We start from the raw sequence: 8866 nt of genomic DNA, 5'->3' as shown, positions 1-8866 counted from the left end.
GCAGTGTAATGTTTCGTGTGTTATGCGTGGCCGAACACTCGTGGGCAGAACACGTGGCCACAAGTCTGACGTTTTTCCTCATAACTTTTATATGATCATTAGATCTTTTATATAACAGATGAATTATATGATTAAGGTCCAATAGGTATGAGTACATTAGGAAAGGAGGTCCCTGCCCTGTAGAGCTTACAGTCTTTGTATTTATATCAGTTGTTATCTGAGCATTCCATTTGGCTTTTCTCCATAGCATTACTTAACAGAAATGTCACATGCGATAAGGCAATTTGATTCTGAATATGTTTGTTTCCTGACGGTTAATGATCTTTTATACCATTATTAGAACTATTACATGGCCAATTAAATGGTTAATATTTGAAGCGTCTGTGGAGCCGCTCAATTGGTTCCCAGGGATGGTCCTGGGTGCTTCTTTACTTTCAAGATAGTTCTTTATGACTTTGGCTGTATGTCATGCGGCAGAATAATTGTGCCACTGAGTAGGGTATTTACTTCATTGTGACATTAAGATAAGTTTTTGAGAGACTGCTGTATGCATGGTTACTATTGGTTACAGTGAATGCCTCCTGATATGCCACTCTGCCCCCTGATATGCTTTATGCACCCCTAGAGACACCCCTGACTTACCAATGCACCCCCAGACTCCCTGGTGCCTAGCGAGGGTAGCCGATGTAAGTCTGTGCGATGCGCTCAGACAACCTCCACTGCTGCTGGGGCTTCTATGGTGGAGCACCGGAAGGTCATGTAACACTGGCGCCCCTTCATAGAATTCCCGGCGAAAGTGCCGGCAGCAGCAGGGTTGTCTGGTTAGCACAGACATCCACGGCAGCCGGAGAGGAGGATCCAGGTCCCCTGCAGCGCTGCGGGCGATCTGGATCCTCACCCTACTGTTTGCCCGCAGCAGGGCTAAATGATAAAAAGATAAACGCCCGGAACTGCTGTGCGGCCCAGTTGCTTATAGGCCACGAACCGGTCCGCAGCCCAGTAGATAGAGGTCTGACTACAAGACTAAGATCCAGATCCCTCGCAGTGCTGCAGGAGACCTGGACCCTCCTCTCTGGCAGCAGGTGAACGTCTGCCCAATGTGCATAGACAGCCTCCGTTGCTACCCGACAGTTTCACTGGGGATTCTATGACGGAGCACCGGCGTGACCTTCCCGCGTTCAGTCATAGAAGCAGACGTCCATCAGCTGCCCCCGCTTGACACCAGGGAAGCATGGGGGACAAGTGTAAGGAGGCATTGGTAAGTCAGGGGGGCATATAGTGGGGTATGAGGTGTATCAGGGAGGCAGAGTGGTAAATAGGGGATGTAAGGCATATCAGGGGGGCAGAGTGGCATATAGGGGGTATAAACCATATCAAGGGGGGCAGAGTAGCATCCGTGGGGCAGATGTGCATAACTGGACGGCAGGTTGGCAAATAAAATGAAATAAAAACAAAAAATGCATTTTTAGCAATCATAGTTTTTATTAAATATGAAAAAATAGTTTACATGTGAATTAATATTTACTAATAAAACTTTTTTCTTATAGGGTAGTCTAAATTAATATTCAAAATGTTTGGGGTCGAGAAAATACGGTAATAAATAAAACATAGTGAACTTAACAATAACCAGAGCAATACATTAGGAGATGCAAAAATAGATGCTGTTTTTGTTTTCTAGAAAATTATGCACAATCACTTACGATTAAAATTTCTGCTGACAATAACATCAGTTTTAGTTCTGATTGCAGTGGAAAACTACAATTTTTTTCCACAGTATTGATTGGATGTTATAACACTTACAATGCTCATTCATCATTGAAAAAGATAGTGTTTAAGTTTTGTGGATCTCATCTTGGATTTACATCATCCACAAGGTGACGTTTTAAATCTAAATCTTTCCAAACGCAAGGTAGGTTTCATAAATGAGTTTAGTTATGCTAAAAGCTGAGACAGTTCTCCTTAATTCCATGGTACATAAACATTTGCAAAATTACATTTAGCAAATAATTGTAACCAGATGGAATAGTTCATAGATAAAGTAATAGTATACAGCTAATGGAGCTCAGAAATACCATCTTAAATTACTGATCCCCAACTGTTTTATAGATAATGTTTTTATAACTAAATACATAATAAGATAGAAATACCAATTGTTTCCCAAACCACCCTTCAAATGCTTGGGGTCACTTGGCTGTTTTCATGGGAAAATAAGGACATTTCTAGATGTAACAAAACTGCAAAAAGGTTTTCTAATGGTCAATTAGCCTTTTAAACATGGATTAGCTGCTACTGGAACACAGGAGTGAACACAGGAGTGATCGGCGTCTGTAGGCCTATTAAGATATCCCATTAACCCCTTAACGACAAAGCTGCTGTTAAATAGCTGCATCGCTGCTGACCATGGATCCAGGGAGGAAAGGCCTCCCTTCAAAGATCGCGGCGGGCTAAAACAGCTTAGGAAGCTATTGGAATGGCTTCCTAAGCATAAACTGTGTTGCTGACATGCATGGAGCCCAGCTCACTAATCAGTGAGATAAGTAAAAAAAAAAAAATTTAATCCCACTGTCACCAAAAAAAGAAAAAAAAATTTTATGAACAAGTCCTATAGCTTCACAAAAATTCCCACATGGAAAGAGTTAAAATATTGGCATTATAAATGCCTATAGGGCGTCTAGTTTAAAAAAATGTATGTATGTATGTATGATTTGATGGGGTAAATTGAATTGGCCGGGTTCAAAGATGTCCCAAATATGGGACATGGGGGCAGTAGGACCAGATGTCTAAATGAAAAAAATACAAAAAGAAATTACTACCATAAAGTTTGACAAAGGCTGGTGGTAAAATTAGTGCATGGAAAGGGTTAAAATACTTTGGGGTGTCTAGTTTTCAAAAATATATGGTTTGAAGGGGTAAATTTCATTGGCCGGCTTCAAAGATACCCGAAATAGCACATGGGGCAGAATGACCAGCTTTGGGGGAAAAATGGTTTTGAAATAGCAAAACGCTACTGTTACTTATTGCCCCATAACATGCAGAAAAAACATTGGGTATTTCTTTAGTTTTTGCAGATGAGTAGAAGTTTTTTGTTTAAAAAGTGATAAAAAGTAATTTTTTAACAAAAAAATCACAATATTTTATCATTTTTTTTATTGTAAATTAGATGATATGATATAATGGTATCTAAAGAAAGCCCTGTTTGTCCTGAAAAAAACAATATATAAAATGTGTGGGAGCACAAAATGAGAAAGAAGAAAATCACAGCTAAACAGCAACACTGAAAAATGTTAAAAGAGCCATTGTCCCACAATATACTACGAGTAAGAAACAGTATTGTCCTTAAGGGGTTAAAAACTAGCCATTTACAGCATTAACAACATATGCACGGTATTTCTGATCCATTTAATGGACAAAACTAGATTTTCTTTCAAAAACAACATTTCTAAGTGACCCTGAACTTTTGAACAGTATATATATATATATATATATATATATATATATATATATATATAAATGTGTGTGTGTGTATATAGTACTGAAATCCTGTCCAGACAAAATGTTGCCCCTCTTTCTATTTTCTCTACCATACCGGTATAAAACACCAGTAGAGGGCGCTGATAACTTGAAAACATAGAGTGGCATTCCCAGGTATGCTGGCTGCCTTCTGTATGGAGAGAGCCCGTGGAGATTGGGCCTTATATTGATTGAATAATTTAAACAATTGAGGGCAGAATACAGTTCTGTTTAATATAGATATTAATAATAACAATTAAAAGAACACAAGGTAATGGGACTGTGTTAAGTAGTAAGACAGAAACAGAATTTGACCGCAGGTAACCATTCAGCCCATTTATTCTGCCCGTTTGACATTGGAACCAATCATTCATGAATTCAGGAGTTGGATATTTAGCTAATATTTAATTGTTACCATTCAGTGAGTGCTCTAAGACAAGGATGCCCTTTAATTCACTGTTTAATGTCGATGGCATGGGACATCCCTTGTTGAGTGCTGAGATGTGTAATGCCTTGTTATGTCTTATGCTAGCACATAAGCTTCCAGTAATAAATGAAATGATGGCAAATAGAAGCAGTCACCTTCATTTTTAATTTCTGCTGCCTAATGGATGTATTCATATATCAAGGTAGATTTTTTTTTTTTACGTTACTGAAAATGTGTATGTATACATATGCCCTTGTTCTGCCCCAAAGCGCTACAAAATAGGTTTATTTTAAAAATGGTACTGGTTTCAAAAAAGGTGGTGGGAAAAAGGATCTCTTTGTAAGCAAGATATGGGAAGCAGTGTGCTTTGGGCTTATCTGCCAAGCTAGGCCAAGTTATTTCTGTTATGGGGGGGCTTTCAAAATTCCTTTTTTTTCCCGGAACCTTTACATTATCATGTACAAAATGCTTTCTACATACTCAGTCTCATACTTAGCGTTGGAAATGGTGTTTATATTTATACATCTCCTCCCATGGTGTCTGAGTAAACTCAGCCATTGCTGGTGCTTTGAATTCCCAGACAATAGGTAGTCTTCCTCAGTTCTTTCAAACACGGTAGTGATAAAAGGTTCCTGCGTTACATGAAAGAGGCAGTATGGGTGCTATCTGTCTGCATCCCAATCCTTGGATCTTCTGTCCTCCCAGCAGGGAACTACTTGACTGACAGACTGCGGCTGAAACATTTCCTGGTGGAAGTGTGAAGATCATTAGCCTCCTATGTAGGGAGCTCTCCCAGTGACTGTTCCCTGGAAGCAGAACGTCTTTCATCTTATGCTAATGACATTCACACTTCCACATCTCAACCCAATAAGCCAGTCTCCTATCTTTCTCACTACCAGGAAAGAGATGGAATTGACTTTGATGGCAGATAAGGAACTCAAGACTCAGACATTCTGTGCTTTACCCCACTAACACATAAGCATGGATTCTGTAAGAAAAAACTGAAGATCCAGAAAATAAATATATTTATAGATCTCTGTGTAAAATATGATGAGATTCGGCATCAGCAGTAACGCATTTAGGAGCCATTGTTTCCTTGCTGCTGGGGTTTGTCAAATGCTGTAATGCAATAACAAGTATGGCTAGACGGTTTAGGTCTAATTAATGATATGGCCATTGAAAAGTCATGTGTGTAATTAAATTACATGTCAATACTGAGAAACATAAATGTGAATGTCTCTGAACAAGGGAATTTTATTCATTTTCTTTACGCCGGTGCTTAGCTACATTCATTAGGAAACTTTTTCCACTGACTGGTCACATCATAGCGTATTGATTTAATATTTATATGAAACACCACAGGGTTAAAACGAGGGCAACCTAGTGCAAAAAAAGGCTAACACTGATGTTATTGCCTCCCTGGAATATACATTTTCTGTAAATGCAGAATAATAGCGACATACTGGCCTTTGTACCGGTTTTGCAATTAGTTCTCGCGGGGCAAGCAAGTTTACTCAAAAATGTACAGATAGCAGTGAAAGTTTTAGATGTTAGCCTTCTTGTTAAAGCTATTTTAACTATGCAGTGTTTTATTTACACATTTTTCATAAAAAAATGATCCATACTGAATGTGCATTTTGAGTTTTAACAAAATGAATCCTTGGCAGAAATTTTTGTCAAAAAAGGCTGGAAAAGTATTACATTAACAAAACCATGCGCAGTGTGACCCTTTGATCATTTTCAGCGCTGGTGTATATACATCTGTGTGATGGATATGTATCCAGTTATCTTGGTTGGGTAAAAAATGATGTTTTTCATTGAACAAAAAGTGATCTATCTTTAGGGTTTATATTATTTATTTATAAGTGGTTAGTTAAGACGATTACAAGTTGATTACAGTCCAGCTGCAGGACATTTTGGCAAATGAAACATATCCTAAGCGCTGTTGTGTAGGTGTACAGGTATGATCTGATCTCAGGTGTGTAATTTCTCAGTTTTAAGTCCAGTTTCCAAGCGTCCCGTGGACTGAGTTGTAACAAAACTGAAAGAAATCTATTCATTTTATGACGGTAAAAATGTTATAATAATGTAACATTTTAGTGCCACAATGCAAGTATTGTACGCCCCACGTGACTTTGTGATCACTTTCACGTGTTGTAAATGTTTGTACAGAATATCTGTATAAAATCTGGTAAATGGATATATTTTTAGTATACGAGAAAAATATGTGTCCTTTCCCACACACAATTTGAAACGTTGTGTCAGGGTTCTGGGGGAAGTAATTTTCTTTTACACACTTCCCACCCTGAACAGGAGGTTGCCTGTTACTGGAGGAAGTGAGCACAATGTGTTAAGGATGGAATTGGTAGTAAATGACCTTTTTATTGTACCAGAGAATGGGTAACACATTGCTGATGCTTCCCTGCAAACTACTGAGGCAGGCCATTCGCCATGACTGTTAAGAATCTAAAGCGGCCGTCCAACAGAACATGCGCTGTGCATGCATGTATTCTGTGATGTAACAAGGTGATATTTCCGTTCACACTATAACCCAGGGAAATATAGATATAAATATATACATTAATTACATTAATACATTTATAGATTTATCGAAGATCGGCATCAGCATTTACTATTTCATGTTCGATACATCCCTGAGAGCCTCATGTCACCAACTGCCTGGCATACGTTCCCTACCTGGTAGGAGAGAAGTATGTGGTCACCCTTTTAAGTTGATTTAGGTAGCTAGTGTTATGCTATTAAAATAATGATATTGCCCTCTGCTGCAAATGGTAACGTCCTGGTCCAGCCAGCGAAGTCCCGATATGACTTTACCGTAAAAGCGACTTAAGACAACGAAACACCTTCTACCCGCAGGAACTCTTCTTCATATCGGCACTTTGCTGGCTGGACCAGGACCTCACCATTTGCAGCAGAGGGACTCTGTAGATTTTGGGCTCGTTTTTGCACATGTTGTGCCTTTTGTATGTAAGTGCAATACACTAAGTCACTTTATGCGATTGAGGATACTGCGTCATTGGTTTTATTTATATTTTAGGTAATAAAGAGGATTTTCTACCTATGATTGATTGACTCTGTCACCTGTGTGTATGCTACACCGAAGAAGATGTTTTTTACCAGTCGGACTAAAATTAACTTCCATTAAAAGACCCGATTATCATCCACGTTTGTGAGTGGAATTCATTCTATATCCACCACATATTGCTCCATACTATATACCCTTATGTATTTGTGCCCCATGTGGAGGAGTATGGTTTAAAGTGATACCTGATGAGTACTTTTGGGAGCAGCATTGCATTAGCGGAGTAATATTAAATTTAGTATTTATTTGCACATTTATATTCACTTAGTGGTTTTGTTTATTTTGTAGTTGTTTATAGTGTAACTAGTAAAAAGGATCCTTTTTGCGCAGGCAGTATATAAGGCCCAAATGAACAGGGAAACAAGGGGTTCCGTTTAGTAGAACACTTAGGGGTGCTCACATCTGCGTTTTCCTCAGGACACACGTGTGTAAAGTGTGAATATATCATACATACAGCAGCATGGCACTTTACATGTGCTTCATTTGAAATGTATGTAGGCCTGCACTGGCCACCTGCCCACCAAGCAAATGCCCATTGTGCTGGTGGCCAATAGGGTCTTATACTTACCAAAACTACTGCTTCACAGGTTGACTGGGTGTTGCCAAGTATAAAATATATATAAAATATATAATTACTGCAGGACACTGAATGTCAGTATAATGTGATTAAAAATGATGCTGTCTAACAGACACAAATGGATTGTAGATCATGTGTCTGCCCCTGTATGTGCAAATTTATCTAGCTTTACAAGACTGTAAAATCTACCCACCCCTAGACCGTATCTACACATTTTGTCTACAATTTTAAAGGTCAATTACACAAATTTGGTACGCAACACGGGAAATATTAAGACCACTTTGAATAATGTTAATATTATATAAAATTCCTTCTTTGCTTTTAAGGAAATGCGATACATTTGTTATTTTGTTCATAATACATGAGCGGCTCTAGAGCCACAGAGGGAAATTTACTTTTAAAAACGCACACTTAATTTCCTAGGCAGAAGACAATATCAAATTCAGTATATCGCGTTTCTGTACAATACACAGCTGTTTGCTATGCTGTTGGTATACTGCCTCATGAAACATTTTAGTGTTCCTAGTCCAGACAGACACTCTGCGTCTCAGGCTTTTGATCTGCTCTTCGCAATTACCATAGAACAGGTCAATATTAACACATCAAAAGGCAGTAAAAAGCAGGAGACACCTTTCCTGAAGGTCTACTTGGGTTTGTCTTTTGGCTAGAATTTAGCACAGAGCATGTAATTACAGGAAATGTGTTCCTGACCAGAATGGGGAGGGGGGAGAGGTTTGTTCCACACTACTGGCGTTATTGTCTTTTCTTGACTTTATAGAGATGCACATATCTACCAGTAGAGCCCTACAGGGTGGCCATTAGAAATAGCCAACATGGGTTAGGACACCTAACCACTAGCAGACACCATGGGACCTTTTTTGTGTTTAAATAAGTGGATAAACACTATGTTGTCTTGTTGTCCAAGTATACAGGCAGTAGTGTGTGGACCATGCAATCTTTCACAAAAAGAGTGCATGTCTGAACCCCAGAAACTGGTTCCAGATATAGGGGGGGGGGATTGGATATTTTGTCCTTGAGGCTTATATGGGAAACCGACAGTTGTGTTGGTCTTTAGTCAGACGGTTCCTTGCTTAAAAAAAACTAACACTGACCGGCTCAATAGAAAGGGGGCGGCAGTTTAGAAGAAGCGATTCCTAGTGTAGTTTTTATTTATTTATTTATTTTAATTGTGTGAAAATCTAGGTGTTTGGCACAATGATATTAAATATAAATAAAGCATCACAAGAAA

Source organism: Spea bombifrons, chromosome 3, assembly GCF_027358695.1.
Source record: "Spea bombifrons isolate aSpeBom1 chromosome 3, aSpeBom1.2.pri, whole genome shotgun sequence".
Taxonomy (NCBI): Eukaryota; Metazoa; Chordata; class Amphibia; order Anura; family Pelobatidae; genus Spea; species Spea bombifrons.
This window is presented reverse-complemented; position numbering follows the sequence as displayed.